This window comes from Scyliorhinus torazame, chromosome 15 (genome assembly GCF_047496885.1).
Source record: "Scyliorhinus torazame isolate Kashiwa2021f chromosome 15, sScyTor2.1, whole genome shotgun sequence".
NCBI classification, from domain to species: domain Eukaryota; kingdom Metazoa; phylum Chordata; class Chondrichthyes; order Carcharhiniformes; family Scyliorhinidae; genus Scyliorhinus; species Scyliorhinus torazame.
The window spans coordinates 123493963-123516614 of NC_092721.1; the positions used below are offsets into that span (position 1 = coordinate 123493963).

The following is a 22652-nucleotide window of genomic DNA, read 5'->3' on the forward strand; positions in this document are numbered from 1 at the left end:
TGTTAGGGCCTGGTCTGGGATTGTAATAAATAGTAACTTTGTGGGACTGAAATTTTAATTTTACATCAATTTTTAATTCTAATTTTAAACACAAATTTATATACTTCTCCAATAAAGATTTTTTATTGGATTCGTCAACTCAAAATGTCATTGGCTCCTGGTTGCTAAGGGCAATATTTGGGAACATTTCTACTTCTAGCCTTCATAACGTAGGTAGTTACTGTATCGGATGCAGTAATGATTTGACCAACTTTTAAAACATTTGCTTCTGCATTGTCCGTAACCATGGCAAGACTAATATTTACAGATCATCTCTCGTTGCCCTTGAGAAAGTAGCACTGAGTCTTCTTCTTGAATGGCTGCACTCTGTGTGCTGAAGGTGCACCTCTGGAATGTTCCAGAATTTTGATCCAACGACAATGAATTTCGTAGTTCGCGTTCTATATTATATATTTATATATATTTAAAACATATAAATATATGTTAAAACCTTTTAAAAACAGATTTTAAAAATAAAAATTGAGGGATGACAGTTTGAATTTAGAGGGCTGAGATTCCTCTTTGTTGCCTTAGAGAAAAACTCTTCTGTTGCGTACTGCTAATATGACATGCCGGGAGGGATTTTCCATTTCAGAAACATTTCTGACTCTCCCGCTGTCCCTGGCGCATCCGATGGGCAGCACCAGCAGGCTGAACAGGGTGGCACCATTCCACCTGGGATACACGAGGAACTGCCAGGCCCATCCACGCCCGGTCATCCAGAAGACGGCTGCCAAAGGGGACCCATGTCACAGGACGGGATTCATAGCAGGCCGTCTCCACTCCTGATGTACTGCTTGGGAATCCCCCTAGACATAGTGTTAGGGCCCGGCCTATAAGGGCAAAAAGGTAGACACCAGTTCAGTTGGCACAGGTGCAGCACATAGGATAGCGTTAGGGGCTAGGGCACAAACCTTTATAATGATGTTCACCTGTTGCTTGAAAAATAAACACCTGTGCACAAAAATTCCAACCTGCCTCGGTGCTCTTTCAGAAGGGTGTGGGGGGTGGGCTGTGCTGACTGCAGCGGGCACTGGGAGGACGGGGGCGCAAGATGAGTGGACGGTGGAGCTGGTCAGGGGCCGGGTCCCGCACATTGCCCTGCTACCCTGCTCCCCCCTCCCCTCCTTCTTGCCCAACCTCCGTCCCCACCTTTGCCACCCCAAGGGTTCGGTGGGACCATGTGATGGAATGGCCAGCTCACATGCAGGGATTACCCAGGTGAACAGTGGAATGAGCTATCGTGGGCAGGAGTCGGACATTATCAAACGATGTGGAGCACCAGAGCATATCGCACATTGGTCATCATCATCCTCCATCCTGTGCACCAGACCCACTGTTACTGTCAACCCAGTGCCCACATCCCAGAGTGAGGCAGGTAGGAATAACAGGGGTTGTGTGCAGGTGGGGGGTGGGAATGGGAGGTAGGATGGGATGTTCGTGCTATCCACCAGTCCCCCTGGTCGGTGAGCCTGGAGCCGGTTGGAGTGTCCTGTGCGCACCAGCCCTGGCGCACACAATCTGCGGTCTCCTGTGCCTACCCTGGCCTCATGCCCTGCCCATTCTGGCCCTCCGCATTCTCCTTGTCGGGCAAGGCCTGCCGTTCATCCCCCTCCTCCAGTGCATTGCCCCTCTGCTACACGATGTGGAGGATGCAGCAGGCCACCACAGTGTGGGAGACTGTCCTAGCGCCTACAGGACGGCCCCTTCAGAGTGGTCCAGGCACCCAAACCACATCTTTGGTTACCGATACACTGCTCGATCATGCCCTTGGTCGCTGCATGGGTGTCTTTGTAGCGGGTTTCCACGTAGGTCAGTGGTCACCGGATAGGCGTCAAAGGCCACAGCCGCAGCGGTTACCCCTGTCTCCCAGGAGTCAAACCCTCACCCAGAGGTGCACCTCAAAGGTGTTAGGAACCATTGAGTGTGCCAGGATAAAGGCATTGTGCATATTGCCTGGGTACCGGGCGCAGCGGTGCACGATGTGCAGCTCATGTTCACGCACCAGCTGCACATTCATCAAGTGGAATCTCTTTTGGTTTGTGAAGACCAGCCCATCATGAGCCGGTGTTCTAAAGGGGACATGCATCCCGTTGATCACTCCCTGGACCTGGGGCATCCCGGCGATGGCTGTGAACTCTGTTGCCTGAGCATCCTGGAGGGCCAACCAGGCATATAGAGCCTCCATGACGGCGCAGATGCACCTGTTCACGAAGGTCTGCGAGATTCCAGACAGGCCCCCACTCGCTGCCTGGAAGGACCCCTTGGAATTAACGTTGAGGGCAACTGTCACCTTGATGGCCACCAGGAGCGGGTGTCCTCCTCCATACCCCCACAGTGCCTGGTGTGCCATGATCCTGCAGATATGTCGCACGGTCCCCCCTGCTCAGCCCGAGTCTTCGACAGCATGCCCGGACCGGCAGGTTCTTGAATGACGTGCGCTGCTGGTACACATGAGGCCTGATACGGTGCCTCCTTCCCACCTCTTCTTCGGCCTATTCGGCAGCCGGCCCTCCATCCTCACCAGCTAGCTCCTGTTCCTCTGCGGCAGGCTCCGCCGCTACACAGTCCTCCCCGAGCAGCTCCTGCTTGTACAGCCTCCTTGCATCCCCCAGAGCTGTGGTGGCTAGGATGAAGGCCACCATTCCTGGTTGGATTCCGAAGTCCATTGTCTGCTGGGGGTGATAGGCAAACATGTTAGCATGGTGCGAACCCCCGTGCCCAACCAGAACCAACGGACTACACTGCAGCCCCTGTCCCGTATGTCCTCCTCACTGCTCCCTCCGCCCCCACGCCCACCCCAGGCTGCTCCCCCTGGCACCCTGCCCTCGGCACCGCACCCTTAGAAAATAGGGGTAGTTCACCTAATAGGGATGAGGGTTGATGAAATGGCTTGGTACAAAGGAAGGTGTGAACAATGTGCGATAAAATTTATGCCGCTTATTTTGTTATACATTATATTGTCCAAAATAACTGCATGTTTGTGCTTCATGGGCCTTGGAAATGCACAGGAATCAGCAGATAATTTTTAGCATCTGGCTAACCGATTCGAGAGTTACCCATGTTGTTTGAGGGTGGGGAAGAGTTCTTCGATCTGCAGATAGTAACACTAATAGCATTCCCAAACTGAAGAGAGTTAATGAGAAAAAGTGACATTTTGCTGCAGTGACACAGATGATTCAATCTTCTGCAGCCACTAAGAGCAGAAGAAATTAATTTTTATTTAACAGATCCAACCTTGAAATCCTAACGCCTACACACTTGAGACATTTATGTGGAAAATCTTATAATAAATAACAATCACAGTACAAAGCTCACTAATTCCTAACTCCACAAACCGTTTCCTTTAGAATTTGCATCTGTTCAAGCAGCGAGCACACTGATATCATTGGCTGAACTATAATTAAAATACATCTTTATTGTCTAATCCAATTCATCTACAATGTAGAAAGATCCTGTTAAGCTGAATAACTTTTCTGAAATTAATTAAAATCCTGCATACAAATTCATTCATTTTATAATCAAACTTTCCCTATAATGAAAAGACTAATTGGAATATAATTTGGTGCTTTTACAAAAGTTGCCTGTTTAAGTTGCTAACATTTGTCACACATATGGGGCGTCATTCTCCGACCCCCCCCGTCGGGTTGGAGAATCGCCGGGGGCTGCCGTGAATCCCGCCCCCGCCGGTTGCCGAAGTCTCCGGCACCGGATATTCGGCGGGGGCGGGAATCGGGCCGCGCCGGTTGGCCCCCCCCCCCCCCCCCGCCGCTTGATTCTCCGGCCCAGATGGGCCGAAGTCCCGCCGATAAATTGCCTGTCCCGCCGGCGTAAATTAAAGTACCTATTTACCGGCGGGACAAAGCGGCGTGGGCGGGCTCCGGGGTCCTGGGGGGGGGGGATCTGACCCCAGGGGGTGTCCCTACGGTGGCCTGGCCCACGATCGGGGCCCACCGATCCGCGGGCGGGCCTGTGCCGTGGGGGCACTCTTTCCCTTCCGCCTCCGCCACGGTCTCCACCATGGCGGAGGCGGAAGAGACTCCCTCCACTGCGCATGCCCGGGAAACCTTCAGCGGCTGCTGACGCTCCCGCGCATGCGCCGCCTTGACATGTCATTTCCGCGCCAGCTGGCGGGGCAACAAAGGCCGTTTCCGCCAGCTGGCGGGGCGGAAATTCCTCTGGCGTCGGCCTAGCCCCTCAATGTTGGGGCTCGGCCCCCAAAGATGCGGAGCGCGATGCCCGTCTGATTGGTGCCGTTTTGGGCGCCAGTCGGCGGACATCGCGCCGTTTCGGGAGAATTTTGCCCATGGAAAGTAACTAAAATCATGAGTGGTCCAATTGAAAAGTTTCCATAAATTAGGTTGTATTCACCAAAATTATTGAAAGGAGAGTTGGTACAGTCCCCTTAAAACTCCGCTGGCGGGATTTTCCATTGCGCTGACAGCACACGCATGTCTGTGGGTTTCCCAGGGTGTGGTGTGGCCACAATGGGAACTCCCATTGGCAGGTGGTGGGAACGGAGAATTCCGTTGCTGGCGAGGGAGCACCGCCCAGGAAATCGCGGCTGGCAGACTGGTGAATTCCACCTGGGTAGAAACTGGCTTATCACTCATTGAAGTTCTGAAAGGGATCCTTTAATGGACATTCAGCCTGAATTTCAATATTAACGGAATCTAAGTCCTGTTATATGCACCTGCCTGGGTTGGCTAGGCTAGGCCTCACAAATTTGGCAGTGGAACCACTACCTAATCAGATTGGGTGAAGGCTGTTCCCCTGCTAAATTGTTATGTGTTGCACTTGTTTTATGCTCAAAAACTGGGCACAACACACAAGACCACAAAACTCCATTGTGCAGCATTCTGGACAAACCAATAAGCTAAATATTCCTGGTGTCAGATTGAGACAGATAGATATAGTCCATTCCAATTGAATATGCATTGTTTGACACCCACAGTGTACTGCCACATGAATTGTGAAACAATGCAAGTGATTTGTGCTCTGTCAAAATGGCAGATCGTTTCTCCCCACTTTTACATTATCAGGATTGCAACAATTGCCTCTGTTATCACCTGCAATGTGCAAATGGTAGTCTTCAAACCCGGTGCATCTAATGACCTATTCTGACCGAGTGCACTAAAAGGGAGTATCAAATAGATCAAGGATTTTTAAATGCCTTCCAGCATTGTAAAATGTACATTGATCATTTCACCTCATCCCATCTCATAGAAGGACATTTTCTGCTCTGATTCATTTACCAGTGAATCTATTATAGTCACTAAGTTTCCCCTGTAATGGGCAGCACGGTGGCGCAGTGGTTAGCACTGTTGCCTCACGGTGCCGAGGTCCCAGGTTCAACCCCGGCTCTGGGTCATTGTCTGTGTGGAGTTTACACATTCTCCCCGTGTTTGCGTGGGTTTCGCCCCCACAACCCAAAGATGTGCAGGATAGGTGGATTGGCCATGCTAAATTCTCCCTCAATTGGAAAAAATGAATTGGTTACTCTAAATTTAAAAGAAAGTTTCCCCTGTGGAACATAGTATGAAATACAAAATGTTGTTGTGCCTCTGCAGAAAGGAAATCAGAATTCTGCACTCACATGACATTGTATTCTTAAGGGACAAGGTCAACATTATGTGCCATTTTCACTGAGCAGGTTTTGACGGGTTCTTTTTTTGTTTTACAAATGTGGGGCCGGAGTCTCCATTCCTGAGACTAAGTGTTGACGCCGGGGTAGGATTTGTGGACTTCTACGACAGCAAACCTGGCGCCGCACCTGGGCCGATTTAGCGACCGTTGAGGGGCTAGCACTGGCGCCACGTGGAACACGACCGATTCCAATGAAAAACGGTGTTTGATTCACCAGGTCCATGATTGACACTCGGAAGGCTGTTAAGCTGCCACCGCATATACACACTTCACTCCCCACACAGACTCATCCCCGCCAACAAGACGGCACTGGTTGCATTGGAGCGCGCCCATCCTGTTGATGGGTTGGCTGGGGCCAGAGAGCACCTGGCCTAGACACACCCATATGACTCATGGTACTAGGTTCACAGTGAGAAGTCAGCTGTTTGGCTGCCTTGCAGGCTGCGGCAATGGTGTTCCGTGCCCGACCCCACAGCCCACCTCCTGGCCACCATCCCCTGCTACTCCCCCGGCCCTGGCAGATGCCCCCCAGCCAGTGGCACAACTGTCAGCACACAATGGCGATGTTGGACACTTTCCATACCCTCTCTCTCTCCTTCAGCAGCCATGGTGCCTGTTTCACGAATTTTAAAAGCACAAATAAACCACGCTGTCGGGAATTCCCCCTGGTGGAGGCGGAGAATCACGGAGGCCAGGGAGAATGCCGGGTCAGGCCCGCTAATGTTATGCAAACGTTGTTTACCGTATGTATGGAGTGGAACGTTGTCAAAGCACTGGAGAATTGTGATTTGGCGTGAACCCAGTGCCCACCATGATTTCTCCGTCAAAAATGATTCTCCGTACAATCACCTTTCCCGATTACGGTGTCATCCGACGGAGAATCCTGCCTGTGGCTTTTCATTAAATCAGACTCACTTTATTTCGTAACTGTGGTGAATGTATTGCATTAACCATTCACCATGTATGTAACTGTATCATGCTGTTGCCCATGAGGGCGCCACCTATGGACCATTGTAAGTTGTTACCTGTGATCTACCATGTTGGTGCCTATATGGGCTCTGCCCCGGCTCCTCCCCTTGAGGGGAGGTATAAAGAGCAGTAGCCCTGTAGGCGGCTCCCAGCAGCAGAGCAGCCGCAGCCAGGCAGGCACTGTTCTAGTCGATTAAAGCCACAGTTTACTTCTGCTCCTTGTTTCGTGTGAATTGATGGTTGCATCAATTTAATCGAGTACAACACCACAATGGAATCGGCCCTCAAACCTGACCGACTGGAACTCGACCCGCAAGCCGCGGAGGCGATTGGAATTTTTTCCCACTGGCTCCGCTGTTTCGAGGCCTACCTTACAGCCTCCTCCTCGCCTTCCATCTCCGACAATCAGAAGCTGAGCCTCCTCCACGCCCGGGTGAGCCATCGAATTTCAGTTCAACTCGAGGAAGCTTCCACCTACGCAGACGCGCTCACGATGTTGAAGCGCCTATATGTAAGGCCAGTGAACGAGATGTACGCATGGCATCTCCTCACCACGCGCCGCCAACACCCCGGGGAATCGCTAGAGGAGTACCTACGCGACCTCAAAATCCTTGCGCGAAGTTGCAACTACCAGGCCGTTACGGCCACTCAACATATGGACCTCGCAGTCCGTAACGCTTATGTGGCTGGAGTCCGGTCCAACTACGTGAGACAGTGCCTACTCGAGGAGGGTGCCCCAGACCTGGAAGAGACGGTAAAGCTAGCCTCCTCCCTAGAAGTAGCGTTCCTAAGCCTCATGCATTCCCGTCTGATCACGTGACCCCCTCGTGGACCCCCGACCAAAGAGTACCCCAGGCCTGTGCTGCGTGGCTGCCTGCCCAACATGGGGGGGCTACCCTGCTATTTCTGCGGCCAACATCAGCACCCCAGGCAGCGCTGTCCGGCCCGGAACGTGAACTGCAGCGACAGCGGGGGAAAAAGGGGCTGTTTAGCACAGGGCTAAATCGCTGGCTTTGAAAGCAGACCAAGGCAGGCCAGCAGCACGGTTCAATTCCCGTAACAGCCTCCCCGAACAGGCGCCGGAATGTGGCGACTAGGGGCTTTTCACAGTAACTTCATTTGAAGCCTACTTGTGACAATAAGCGATTTTCATTTCATTCATTCATTTCATTTCAAAGGGGCATTGTGCTAAGGTTTGCCTGGCCAGGTCCAAACCCTCAAAATCGCAGGCCCGACCCTCAGACTCACAGGCCCACAGATCCCGCAGTGTTGCAGCTTGCCTGCCGGCTCCACCCCCGGACGCGCCATCGGCCTCGTGCTGTCCGTGGGGGCAGCCATCTTCAAGCCCGCACAACATGTGCGACTCACGGGCGCCGCCATCTTGGCCATCCTCGCCCACGCCGCCCGAAAACATGCGACTCGTGGGGGACGCCATCTTGAACCCCATCTTCCTCGCCGACCGACGGGGGCCGCCATCTTGGCCGCCATCTGCAACGCCGCCCGACACATGCGCCTGACGGGGGAAGCCATCTTGGGACCACCCCAACACCTCCGACCACACCGGCTACCCGCAACTCAGCGCGGTCACCCTGGAACAGTCGCGATCCAAACACCTCCGGAGCTCCATGATGACCGTCCGGGTAAATGGGCACGAAACACCTTGCCTGTTCGACTCCGGGAGCACAGAGAGCTTTATTCACCCAGACATGGTAAGATGCTGCTCGCTCCCAATCTTCCTGGCACACCAAACCATCTCCCTCGCTTATGGGTCACACTCGGTGCAGGTCCGGGGGTGCACTACCGCAACCCTAGCAATACAGGGTGCCGAGTACGCCGATTTTAAGCTATATGTACTCCCTGACCTCTGCGCTCCTCTCCTGTTGGATTTACAGTGTAACCTTAAGAGCCTGACCCTGAAATTCGGCGGGCCCCTACCCCCACTCACCGTATGTAGCCTTGCCCGCTCTTCGCAAACCTCATCGCCGACTGTAAGCCAGTCGCCATCAGAAGCAGGCGGTATGGCATTCAGGACAGGACTTTTATAAGGTCCGAGGTCCAACGACTCTTGCGGTAGGGGATCATTGAGGCCAGCAATAGCCCCTGGAGAGCTCAGGTGGTGATCGTCAGGACCGAGGAAAAGAACCGGGTGGTTGTAGATTACAGCCAAACCATAAACCGGTACACGCACCTTGATGCGTACCCCCTTCCCCGGATCGCAGACATGGTTAACCAGATCACGCACTGGTGTTCTCCACGGTGGATCTAACGTCTGCGTACCACCAGCTCCCAATCCGCCCGGGGACCGCCACTACACAGCCTTTGAGTCAGACGGCCGCCTCTTCCACTTCCTCCGGGTCCCCTTTGGTGTCACAAACGGGGTCTCGGTCTTTCAAAGAACCATGGACCGAATGGTGGACCAGTACGGGCTGTGGGCCACATTTCCGTACTTGGATAATGTCACCATCTGCAGCCATGATCAGCAGGATCACGATGCCAACCTCCAGAGATTTCTCCAGACCACCCAAACCCTTAACCTCACTTACAACAAGGAGAAATGCGTTTTCCGCACAACCAGGCTAGCCATCCTCGGCTACGTCGTGGAAAACAGGTTCTAGGACCCGACCTTGACCGTTTGCGCCCCCTACTGCAACTCCCCCTTCCCCACTGCCCCAAAGCCCTGAAAAAGTGCCTCGGGTTCTTTTCCTATTACGCCCAGTGGGTCCCCAACTATGCGGACAAGGCCCACCCACTAATCAAGGCCACCGCCTTCCCTCTGGCGGCCGAGGCCCTCCAGACCTTCAGCTGCATCAAGGCGGACATTGCCAAAGCCGCAATGCACCTGGTGGACGAGTCCGTCCCCTTCCAGGTGGAGAGCGACGCGTCAGAGGTCGCCCTCGCCGCTACCCTCAATCAGGCATGCAGGCCAGTAGCATTTTTTTCACGCACCCTCACCGCCTCTGAAATTTGACACTCGGTCAAAGAAGAAGCCCAAGCCATCGTGGAAGCCGTGCGGCACTGGAGGCACTACCTCGCTCGTAGGAGGTTTACCCTCGTCACCGACCAATGATCGGTAGCCTTCATGTTCGATAATACGCAGCGGGGCAAAATCAAGAACGATAAGATCTTGAGGTGGAGGATCGATCTCTCCACCTATAATTACGATATAGTATATCGCCCTGGGAAGCTCAACGAGCTCCCAGATGACCTGTCCCGCGGCACATGCGCCAGCGCGCAAGAGGACCGACTCCGGGCTATCCACACTGACCTCTGCCACCCAGGGGTCACCCGGCTTCTCCACTACATCAAGGCCCACAACCTGCCCTACTCTACTGAGGAGGTCAGAGCCATGACTAGGGACTGCCCGATCTGCGCAGATTGCAAGCCGCACTTCTATCGGCCGGATAAGGCCCACCTGGTAAAGGCATCCCGGCCCTTGAGCACCTCAGTATCGATTTCAAAGGGCCCCTCCCCTCCACCAACCGCAACGTCATTGACGAATTCTCCCGCTTCCCCTTTGCAATCCCCTGCCCCAACATGACCGCCGCCACCGTCATTAAAGCCCGACATAGTGTCTTCACCCTGTTTGGTTTCCCCACAAATGTTCACAGTGACCGAGGCTCGTCATTCATGAGCGATGAACTGCATCAGTACCTGCTCAGTAAGGGCATCACCTCGAGCAGAACTACCAGTTATAACCCCCGGGGAAATGGGCAGGTGGAGAGGGAGAATGCGCCGGTCTGGAAGACTGTCTTCCTGGCCCTACGGTCTAGGAATCTCCCTGTTTCCCACTGGCTGGAGGTCCACCCCGACGCGCTCCACTCCATTAGGTCCCTCCTTTGCACGGCCACAAACGAGAACCCTCATGACCGCCTGGTTGTTTTCCCCAGGAAATCCATCTCCGGGGCCTCGCTTCCGTCCTGGCTGAAGACACCGGGGCCCGTCCTACTCCGCAAACACGTCAAGAGCCATAAGTCCGACCCCCTGGTTGAGAGGGTCCAGCTCCTACACACCAACCCCCAGTACGCATACATAGAACACCCCGACGGCCGACAGGATACGGTTTCCCTCCGGGACCTAGCGCCCGCAGGCTCCACTACCACCCCCACCCCAACTTACCCCACCCAACCTACACTGACCAGCGCCCCCGCCCCTACATGGCACCCGCACCCCCTCCCGCCCCCATTCCCTCTTCACCGACCCACAGGAACGAAGCTCCGCAAGACACGCTCCCGGAGTCCACGTCTGTGCCCGCACTGGCAACGTCATTACCCACGTCCGCACGGATGAGTTCGACACCCGGGCCAGCTGCGATACCAGAGCTCTGGCGATCACAGCGCACGATCTGGGCGCCGGACAGGCTGAACTTGTGAACCCTTCACCCCCGCCGGACTTCATTTTTTTAACAGGGGGTGAATGTGGTGAATGTATTGCATTAACCATTCACCATGTATGTAACTGTACCACGCTGTTGCCCATGAGGGCTCCACCTATGGACCATTGTAAGGTATTACCTGTGATGTGTCATGTTGGTGCCTTTGTGGGCTCCGCCCCTGGCTCCTCTCCTTGAGGGGAGATATAAAGAGCAGTAGCCCTGTAGGCGGCTCCCAGTAGCAAAGCCGTCGCAGGCAGGCATTGTTCTAGTTGATTAAAGCCACAGTTTACTTCTCCTTGTTTCGTGTGAATTGATGGTCGCATCAGTAACCTCTGACCTTGCTGAGTCCCTTCAATGCCCTCGTCATCCCTTCTTTCAGATACAGCTCGCTAGTCTGCTCCACAATCATACTAATTGTAAACTTTCAAGAGAAATTATTTTTCCATCTTTCATATCTTACCTCTTTCCCCGACAACAGCACTAGCCTGTGTTTATGTAGCACATTTGCATTGTGACATCCAATGGTGCTCTGCAGGAACATTATTAAACAAAATTTGACACTGAGCCATATTAAAGAGATGACAGGGCAGATCACTAAAAGCTTGTTTGCAGAGATCTGGGGCAGATATTCTCCGGTATCGGCGCGATGTCTGCCGACTGGCGCCCAAAACGGCGCAAATCAGTCGGGCACCGCGCCGCCCAAAGGTGCGGAATGCTCCGCATCTTTGGGGGCCGAGCCCCAACCTTAAGGGGCTAGGCCGGCCCCACCAGCTGGCGGAAAAGGCCTTTGGTGCCCCGCCAGCTGGCGCGGAAATGACATCTCCGGGCGGCGCATGCGCAGGAGCGTTAGCAGCCGCTAACGGCATTCCCGCGCATGCGCAGTGGAGACCATGGCGAAGGCGGAAGGGAAAGAGTGCCCCCACGGCACAGGCCCGCCCGCGGAACGGTGGGCCCCAATCACGGGCCAGGCCACCGTGGGGGCACCCCCCGGGGCCAGATCGCCCCGTGCGCCCCCCCCCAGGACTCCGGAGCCCGCCCGCGCCGCCTTGTCCCGCCGGTAAAGTTTAATCTACACCGGCGGGACAGGCATTTTAGCGGCGGGAGTTCGGCCCATTCGGGCCGGAGAATCGCCGGGGGGGGGGCATCATTCCAACCGGCGCGGCGCGATTCCCGCCCCCGCCGAATATCCGGTGCCGGAGAATTCGGCAACCGGCGGGGGCGGGATTCACGCCAGCCCCCGCCAATTCTCCGACCCGGTGGGGGGTCGGAGAATCTCGCCCAGGTTCTGAGGAGCAGATTAAAGAAGGAAAGAGAAGCAGAGAGGATTGGGCTGGGAATTCCAGAGCCTAGGATCTTGGAACCTGAAGGCATAGTTGCCAATGGTGGAGAAATTAAAACCAGGGATGTACAAGATTCCAGAATGGAGGAATGTTGATATCTCGGAGGGATGTGGGTTTGAAGACGTTGCAGAATTAATGAGGGATGAGGTCATGGAGCAATCTGAAAACAGAGATGAGAATTTTAGAGTAGAAGTGTTGTTTAGAGAGAAGCCAATGTCGGTCAGTGAGTACAGGGATGATGGGGACTTAATGTGAATTAGATAGAAACAAAGGTTTATGAAGAGGGAAGATGGAAGGTTGGCAAGGAGTATGTAGGAATAGTCAGGTCTATAGGTAATGAAGGCATGGATGAGGGTTTCAGCAACAGATGAATTGAGGCAGAGCAGATTTGGGCAATGTTAGAGAGTTGGTGGTCTTGGTGATGGTACTGCAAAGTGGTCAGAAGTTCCTTTTGGTTTGAAATATACACAAAGGTAGCACACAATCTCCTTCAGTTTCAGACAGTTTCTCGGGAGATGGATGGAGTCAGTGGCTAGGGAACATAGTTTGCTACAGGAACCAAAGACTGTAGTTTCAGTCTTCCAAATATTTAATTGGAATACATTTCTGCGGATTCAGAACTAGATGTTGAATAAGCAGTCTGACAATTTAGTGACAGTGGAGGTATCGAGAGAGGTAAGATGATGAGATAAATATGATTGTTGCCAATGTACAAATGGAATCTGTCGGTGTATCTTCAAATGATGCCACTTAGAGTCAGCCTGTAAATGGGAGGGTAGATCCTTGGAGGACACCAGTTGTAACAGTGCAGAAGGAGGCCATTCGGCCCATCGAGTCTGCACTGACCCATTGAAAGAGAACCTTACCAAAGCCCACTCCCCCACCCTATCCCTGTAACCACACCTAACCTACACATCTTTAGACACCAAGGTGCAATTTTATCATGGCCAACCCAATCCATCCAAAGACGTGGAGGTTAGGTGAATTAGCTGTGTTATAAGACCCAAGGTAGGGTTATGGGGAAACGGTGGGGAATTTGACACTAGGTAGGGTGCTCTTTCAGAGGGTCGGTGCAAACTCGATGGCCGAATGGCCTCCTTCTGCACGGTAGGGATTCTATTCTATTTTATTCTATCTTCGGACACCAAGAGGAAATGTTATCATAGCCAATCCAACTAACCTGCATATATTTGGAGAGAAAAGTGAAGGTGATTCGCTGGCTACAACTGAACAGATGAAGATGGAACCAGGCGAGTCGCACTCAGCTGGAAAACAGAAGAACGGCCATTGGAGGAGGATGATGCAGTCAATTGTGTCAAATGTTGCAGAGAGGCTGAGAAGAATGAGTAGGGAGATAGTCACAAAATATCTCATTTGTGTCTTCTTAAGAACCATTTTAGAAGGGCTGGAAATCTGATTGAATGGATTCAAACATGGAGTTCTGGTAAAGGTGGGTGTTGGTTTGTCACGTGATAGCACGTTCATGTACTTTGGAGAGGGAAGGCAGGTTGGAATGAGGCACTCATTTGCAAGGGCAGAGGAGTCAAAGATTGTTTTTTGAGAGGGAGTGATGATAGCAGATTTGAAGAGGAATTAAAAATGTCACCTGACAGTGGCCAGAAAGAGAAGTTGGATGGTCAACATTTTAGTGGGAATAGAGTTGAGTGTAGAGGAGGTGTGCCTCATGGACACGATGAGCTCGGAGGGGGCATGAGGGGCGCAAGGGGATAAAGTAGAAAAAGATGCAAGCTCCAGGCTAGGCAGAAGAACCCTTAAAATCACACTCCAGTGAGTTCGAAGAAGGGAGAGACGTGCCAGAGACAGTTGAATGGATGGCCTCAATCCTAATGACAAAGAAGCCCATGAGTTCCTCACACTTTTTTTTTGGAGGAGAAAGGATACATGCCATGCCCAATTGGTGTTGCCTCACTACAACCCCCCACATGGATGCAAAACGTTACTGTTAAAGGATGATTTTCGGGCTACCCCTTGTTTTTTAAAGCCCAGGACAGTGCTGTACGCCATAAAGAGCAAAGTGGAGGAGGGGTTGGAGCAGCTGTAGCGGGTAGGAATCATTGAGCCCATTCAATTTTTGCAGTGGGCAACTCCAATTGTACCTGTTCATAAAAGTGATGGTAATGTGCGTACATGTGGGGATTACAAACATGCGGGGATTACAAACTTGCCATTAATCAGGTTTCCAAGCTGGATGCTTACAAGTTGCTGAGGGTAGATCTGTTTACAACTCTGGCCAGAGGCTAGATGTTCTCCAAACCTGACGGGAGTCAAGCTTACTAGCAGCCCTTGTTAGAGGAGGATTCAAAACAGCATGTCACAATCAACACCCACAAGGATGTGTTCAAATACAACTGTCTGGTTTTTGGGGTATCTTCCAGTCCGGCGAATTTTCAGAGAACAATGGACAATGCGTTGGAGAGGATTCCCCATGTGGCAGTTTATTTGGACGATATCCTGATCACAGAGCACACCAGCAACCTGGATTAAGTGTTTTTCAGAGGCAAGTCTGCATCTGAAGCATAGCAAATGCATCTTCCAGGCACAGTGTGGAATATCTGGGTCATCGATTCACAGTGCAGGGTCTGTGCCCTGTGAAGGAAAAGGTTTGAGCTATCAAAGAAACTCCAAATTCCAAGAATGTGTCCGAGCTCAGATCATTTTTGGGTTTAGTGAACTACTACTGGAAATTTCTACCAGGCCTTTCAACAGTGTTGGTGCCACCATATCTGTTGCTCTGTAAAGAAACCAAATGCAAGTGGGGGCCAGCACAAGAGAAAGCTTTCAATGACGTGAAAGCGTTGCTACAATCAGCTAATCTGTTAATCACTTTGATCAGGACAGAGAGCTCATTCTGTCATGTGGCATCTTGCCTTATGTTGTCGGGGCAGGGTTCTCTCATCTGATGATTGACAGGTCAGAAAAAACAGATTTATATCGCGCACGCTGACAACAGCTGAGAAGGGATACTCACAGCTAGACGAGGAAAGTCTAGCCATCATTTTCACTATGAAACAGTTCATCAGTACCTTTATGGGTGCTCTTTCACCATATGTACAGACCACAAACGATAGTGGTTTGGGGCTTGGGTGGGGTTTGCGTCAGGTTCTTCAGAGTTCAGACACCATTTTTAGATGGCATCACGATCTCTCGCTACACTGAGGAGTTCCGGCGATTGGAGCACCTCAGTGTAGCAAACGGGACGATGTGTGGTCTTGGCCACGCATTCTCCACTGAGGGCCCCCTATCTAACTCACTCAATGGCGTTGTGTTTCTCAGAGCTGTGAGCGCCAGGAAACACGCAGCTAAATGCACTCGCTATGGGACTTTGTTCCCATTTAGTTAAATCATGCCCCATATGTGAAACACAAGGATGAGCTGGGTGTGCAGGATGGTTGCTTTCTTTGGGGGTCTAGAGTGATCGTTCCACCCTCTGGCCATTTGTAGGTCATAGATGAAAGCAGGAGACGCACCTGGGTGCCTCCATTAACAAGGTCGTACCATTGGCAGCCAAAAATGGGTCGGGACTTGGAGAATAAGGTGAAATCCTGTCCTGTGGTTTTTTTCATTCATTTATAGGATGTGGGTGTCGCTGGTTAGGCCGGCATTTATTGCCTGTCCCTAGTTGTCCTTCAGAAGGTGGTGGTGAGTTGTCTTCTTAAACCGCTGCAGTCTTTGAGGTGTAGGTACACCCACTGCGCTGTTTGGGAGGGAGTTCCAGGATCTTGCCCCAGTGAAAGTGAAAGAACGGCGATATATTTCCAAATCAGAGTAGTGAGTGACTTGGAGGGGAAACTCCAGGTGGTGGGGTTCCCAAGTATCTGCTGCTCTTGTCCTTCTAGATAGTAGTGGTCGTGGGTTTGGACGATGCTAAGGAACCTTGATAAGTTACTGTAATGCATCTTGTAGATGGTACACATGGCTGCCGCTGTTCATCGGTAGTGGAGAGTTTGAATGATGTGGAGATGCTGGCATTGGACTGGGGTGGGCACAGTTAGAAGTCTCACAACACCAGGTTAAAGTCCAACAGGTTTGTTTCGAATCACTAGCTTTCGGAGCGCAGATCCTTCCTCAGGGGAATGGCTCGAGGGGCTAAATGACCTATCCTGCTCCCAGTTCTTGGGCGCAATTATCCCATCGGGAGACTAAGTCCCGGACGCCGGAGTGAAAACCGGAGTGTTTCACTCCGGCGTCGGAGGCCGTTCCCAGACCCATATTCTCCCGCCCCCAGGGGGCTAGGAGCAGCGCCACGTCATTTATGTGCGCCGGACCTTGGCGCCGCGTAAAAGTGGCGCCGCGTAAATGACGTCACCCGCGCATGCGTGGGTTGGGCGGTGCCAACCCGCGCATGCGTGGTTGCCGTCCTCCCCGCGGCCGCCCCGCAAGACGATATCGGATGGATCTTGCGGGGCGGCGGAGGAAAGGAGGTCCTCCCTGAGAGAGGCCGGCCCGCCGATCGGTGGGCACCGATCGTGGGCCAGACCCCTTTTGAGCCCCCCCCCCCGGTGCAGGAACCCCCCTCGCCCCCCCCCCCCCCATAGGCCGCCCCCCCCCCCCCCCAGCGTTCCCGCGCTGTTCCCGCCGGTAGCGACCAGGTGTGGATGGCGCCGGCGGGAACATGTCGTGTTGGGCAGGCCGTTCGGCCCATACGGGCCGGAGAATCGCCGCTCGCCCGTTACCAACGGCAAGCAGCGATTCTCCCAGCGGCCAGCCGTGATTCGCGCCGCGCCGGTTTGTGGGGGGGGTGGGAGAATCGCTTCGGGGCGGCGTGGCGGGACTCGCGCGGCGCCCGGGCGATGGGTGGGGGGGAGGGAGAATTCCGCCCCTTATGTTCCATTACAATAGTGAAACTACACTATGGTTTTGTGACTCATGGCTTAGCGGATTCCCTGGATTCTGATAACGAGACAACATTTACGAGTGATTTGTTCAAAGAGTTTATGCAAACAAATGGAGTACACCATGCGAGTACTGCTCCTTTTCATCCAGTGTTGAATGGTTTAGCAGAGCGAGCTGTTCAGATACTGAAAGGAGGACTGAAGAGAATGACAGACGGTACTTTGGGAACTAAGCTCTCACGGTTCTTGTTTCAGTACCGTACCACGCCACAAACAACTGTAGGACTTTCACCAGCTGAAATATATTTGTTTAACAAATTTAAATTACCAATTATTTTTTTCCAATTAAGGGGCAATTTAGCGTTGCCAATCCACCTACTCTGCACATCTTTGGGTTGTGGGGGTGGGACACATGTAAACACGGGGAGAATGTGCAAACTCCACACGGACAGTGACCCAGGGCAGGAGTAGGGATCGAACCCGGATCCTCAGCACCGTGAGGCAGCAGTGCTAACCACTCACTGGCTGAAATGTTAATGGGTATGAAGCTAAATTCTCACCTGCACCTGCTACAAAGCGAGAGTGGGAAGGAGACAGAAAATGCAGAAGGAGAGGCATTTCAATCCAAATGACTGTGTCATGTCAGGAATTTCGCAGTAACCAACAATGGCTGCCTGGAGTTATTCTGTACCAAAGTGGTCCAGTGTTGTTAGTGGTGAAGCTGTCGAATGGAATAATAATAATAATATAATAATAATTACTTATTGTCACAAATAGGCTTCAATGTAGTTACTGGGAAAAGTCCCTAGTCGCCACATTCCGGCGCCTGTTCAGGGAGGCTGGTACAGGAATTGAACCCGTGCTGCTGCCTTGTTCTCCATTCCAAGCCAGCTATTTAGCCCAGTGTGCTAAACCAGCCCCATAGGCAGACACCAATAACACATTCATCTACCCCATGACTCTGAGACAGTCAAGTTTCCAGATCATATGCAGAAAGAAATGCTGCTGTGGAAATTCGGCTGTAAGTGGTTCCTGTTGTTCAGGGGCACCCAGTGGACGCTACTCCAGGAGAGGTTGAAGGACGTGCTCCCACTAACAACCAAGCTACTTCTGCGCCCTCAAATCCAGCGCAACTGAACCAAGACTCACCAGTGTCTACTGAGTCACCAGTGGTTCTACGCAGATCACAATGTAGTCGCAAAGTTGCTGAAAGACTGACTTATTAGTTGTAACATGTTTGCTATTGTCTCTCCTAAAAGGGAATTGAAATTTAAGGGTGGGGGAGAGATGTGTTATAGAGCGTTTTAATAAGCATGTTGCTATTTGATTATGTGTATGGATGTCTTTAACAAAAGTGCGCATACACATGTGACCTCATTGGGAGTACGGGTTTTCAGTTTAGCCACGAGGAGCTTGTGTATCGTTGTATTTAGCTGCTGCTGGTGCCTGAAGCCAAACTATATCATTACCTCAATGTTTTATGAGGTAAAGATGATTTAACTTGCACAACGCGTTCGATTACCTTTCTTGTGGTCAGGTTACCACAGTTGCCCTCAATTTGTCACAACTTTATCTGATCTCATTTCCCTTTTCTCCCAATCCCACTGTTCCGAATTTTTGTCTGATCTCTCCTTTATCTTTTCTCTTGCAAACTTTCCCAGGTCCTACTCTTGATAAGTTCCTCAAAAAGTCTTAATATTTTTTAAATCTCCCATTTTCCTGCATGTTGCAGCCACCACCCAACTCCTCTCTATGCTTCTCCCTCCCCACTATTCACAACCGGTCAGTTTGTCTTCAGTGTAAATGCTGCCTGGGCACTTCCCTGATTGGCACTTGGCAAGTGTCCATTTCGCTGCTCCTGTTGTCCTGGATTTGTGTCATCAAATTTGATCAAGTTTGTGACTATTCAGGCATACGGGCTGCATGCAGAGCCTATTCCAGTACAACTCTATTGAAAATGAAATTGCTTGAAACTATGACAACACCCTAGGCTTTCTTTGTATTTTGTAGTGCTCAGAAGATAAAATACTGCTTTCATCTACAAACATCAAACATACCACACTGCAGGGAAGGAAAGTCCATTACTGCTGTAACTCTAGCAGAGTTTATGATGCACATTCATCATTCTCTCCCATACCTCTTTATTTCCACGCTCCTTTATTGGTGACTGCTTACATCCAAGCAATAGCAAACAGGAAAACTAAGCTCTACATACTCTTATCAAAAGAGGACAGTGCAATTTGTTTTTCCTGTGTCTTGTACATCTTTAATACTTATACACAACCACTCAAATATTTTACACCCCACCCATGTAAGTTATTAAGCTATCTCAACCTAGCAACATCCTTTTTGCAGTTTCCATTGTTTGTTTTTTGTATCTAAGACTGTGAACTATAATTGTTTGATCAATGAAAATCTCCTGCCAAGTCCAATAAATGGATGATAAATGTGTTCTGTTACCATATGGTATAGAACCATCTCCAGCCCTCAACCATTCCTTCCTTCTATGTATGATGTGCTTGTTTTGGTTAGTGAAGTAATGGAGTTGTGGTTGGGCATCACACCAAATCTCTAGTTGTGGCACCAACTCCAGCAGCACCCCACAGGCTTAAGTGAAGGACTGTAAAGGCAGCTCAGGTATGGAGTCAGTTCTCATCTTAAGGGGGCACTCTTTATCAACCCAGTCAGCTACCTTCAGTTTGTCAAACGTCTTGAGAAAGGTGGCTCGAACACTGATAACCTCCTGATGGTTCAAATTCTTGACTGTTCCAACAGGCTGTTTATCTCCCTATGAGCACATGAAATACGCTCCGTTGTGTCTTTGACCATAGATAATTGACAGCTGTGTTTCCGAGGGCCTTTTATCTGGGCTACATGCTGAAAACTTCCTCTCGATATCATAACTTTTGTCTAAGGATCTTAACTCTATAGATTGGTCATTTGTATCACCCAGGAACAACAGCTAGATCTGCTGAACATTTGTTATTACTTATTAAGCTGCATAAGAAATATATTCTGAAAAGAATATTTTGACCCTGACACTGATAGTGTCCTTCTGAATTAGTTTGAACCTGATTGCAATAGCCTGTTATGGCGTTTTCTCCCTTTCCAAAGAAGTTAGGAGATTACAGTGGGTACCTTAGAATCATGGAATTCCTACAGTGCAGAAAGAGGCCGTTTGGTCCATCAAGTCTGCACCGACCCTCTGAAAGTGCACTCAATCCATGCCCACTCCCCTGCCATATCCCCATAACCTCACCTAACCTGCACATCCCTGGACACGGAGGTTGAGGGCCAATCTGATAGAAGTCTACAAAATTACGAGGGGCATGGACAGAGTGGATAGTCAGAGGCTTTTTCCCAGGGTGGAAGAGTTAATTACTCGGGGACATAGGTTTAAGGTGCGAGGGGCGAAGTTTAGAAGAGATGTGCGAGGGAAGTTTTTTACACAGAGAGTAGTGGGTGTCTGGAACTCGTTGCAGGAGGAGATGGTGGAAGCAGGGACGATAGTGACGTTTAAGGGCATCTTGACAAATACATGAATAGGATGGGATTAGAAAGATACGGACCCTGGAGGTGTCGAAGGTTTCAGGTTAGACGGGCAGCATGGTCGTTGCAGGCTTGGAGGGCCTGTTTCTGTGCTGTATGTTTCTTTGTTCTTTGTACTTTAACAGCATCCTCTCCCAAGCCATCTTGCCTAACATCGGGACACTAATCACTTAAAAAGAGCTCCACTGGGTGAAACATGTAATTCATATGCTTGACACACCAGAACATAGCAAGACTTTGGGCTGGATTCTTCGGTCCCCCAACTGCATGTTTCTCAGCGACACGCCGTTCGCAGAAGACAAGATTCTCTATTCCTGCCACTGTGAATAGGATTTCCCACACCGCCAGGAAACTCATGGGTGGGGGTGCGCTCCTGGATGGAACAGAGAATCCCAACCACCAAAGAAGTCCAGCTGTTGTCGAGAATCTGCGCGGGTGAAGTTAAGGCTTCGGCAGGAGCGCACAAACATCCAAAAAAAACATCTGCCCAACCCTTCAAAAGCCACCTGCCCCACATATGGCAGAGTCTGCAAATTGTCTGCTTACCACTGCGCTACCATGCTGCCCCCTGGTTGAAGATTATTGCGAATGCCTCAGCTTTTTCTTTTGCACTCATGTGCTGGGCTCCTCCATCATTGAGGATGGGGATATTTGTGAGCCCCCTCCTCCAGTGAGTTGTTTAATTGCCCATCACCATTCACAACTGGATATGGCAAAACTGCAGAGCTTAGACCTGATTCATTAGTGTGGAATTGCTTCAACCTGTGTTGCATACTTTTTCCATTATTTGGTATGCAAACAGTCCTGTATTGTAGCTGCAGGTTGACACCTCATTTTTAGGTGTATCTGGTGCTGCTCCTGGGCATGCCTTTCTGCACTCTGCATTGAACCAGGCTGTATCCCCTGGCTTGATGACAATGACAGAGTGGGAGATATGCCAGGCCATGAGGTTACAGATTGTGGTTGTGTGCAATTCTGCTGCTGCTGATGGGCCTCAGCACCTCAAGGCTACCCTTTTGTGGTGCTAAATTTTTTCCAAATCTTTTCCACTTAGCATGATGGTAGTGCCACACAATACGATGGAGGGGATCCTCAACATGAAGACAAGACTTTGTCTCTATGAGGACTGTGCAGTGTGCACAGATTGATGAGTTTTTCCCACTTGTTGGTTCCCTCAACATCTCCCGTAGACCCAATCTAGCAGCTATATACTTTAGAAATCAGCCCGCTCATATGAATAATCACCAAAAGGTGGCTGAAGCTCTGCAACAGGCCATGTTCATCCAAGTCAGAGCAGCTTGCTTGATTGGTGCTCCTGTCACCACCTCCTCCAGCACTGTACTACTGTTGCTGTAGTATCTATGATCTATGGGTTGTACTTCAATAACTCGCCAAGAGTACTTTTACAGCACCTCCTTCCCTTGCAATCTCTTTGCTATGAAGAAGGACAAGTACAGAAATACTGTGGAAAAACCATTATCCCTAAGTCCCCGACCGCCCTGACATGAACTTGCATCACTTGTCCTTCATTATCATAAAGCTCTCTCATAAAAGCAAAATACTGCAGATACTAGAAATTTCAAATGAATGCAAAAACATTCGGGAAATACTCAGCTTGTCAGGCAGCACATGTGGGGAGATACATTGAGTTAACATTTCAGGTTAATGCCATTTTATAATTGAACTGTTAGTATATTCTCAATCTTGCTAGCTCTGTACTTTTTGATCTGCAAGCTAAATTAGATGAGTACTGTTAGCCCATAGCAGCTTGATATTTCCTGCCTTCTAAGATAAGACAAAAACATGCAGAACATCCCATAAATTCTTCACCGAGTGATTTAACACAATTTTAGGTTGTGTAACCTGGACTATGCTTCCCATGCA

General features: G+C 50.8%; 1 protein-coding gene and 1 long non-coding RNA gene across 3 annotated transcripts in view; one reads left to right on the plus strand and one right to left on the minus strand.

Annotated features, from left to right (window-relative positions):
- The window catches only part of gpr45 (G protein-coupled receptor 45), a 129387-nt gene that overhangs the window by 101949 nt on the left and 4786 nt on the right, over window positions 1–22652 (plus strand). The gene's annotated exons all lie outside the window — the stretch shown is intronic.
- Window positions 1–22652, minus strand: part of LOC140391786 (uncharacterized) — a 147905-nt gene that overhangs the window by 54133 nt on the left and 71120 nt on the right. The window lies entirely within an intron of this gene.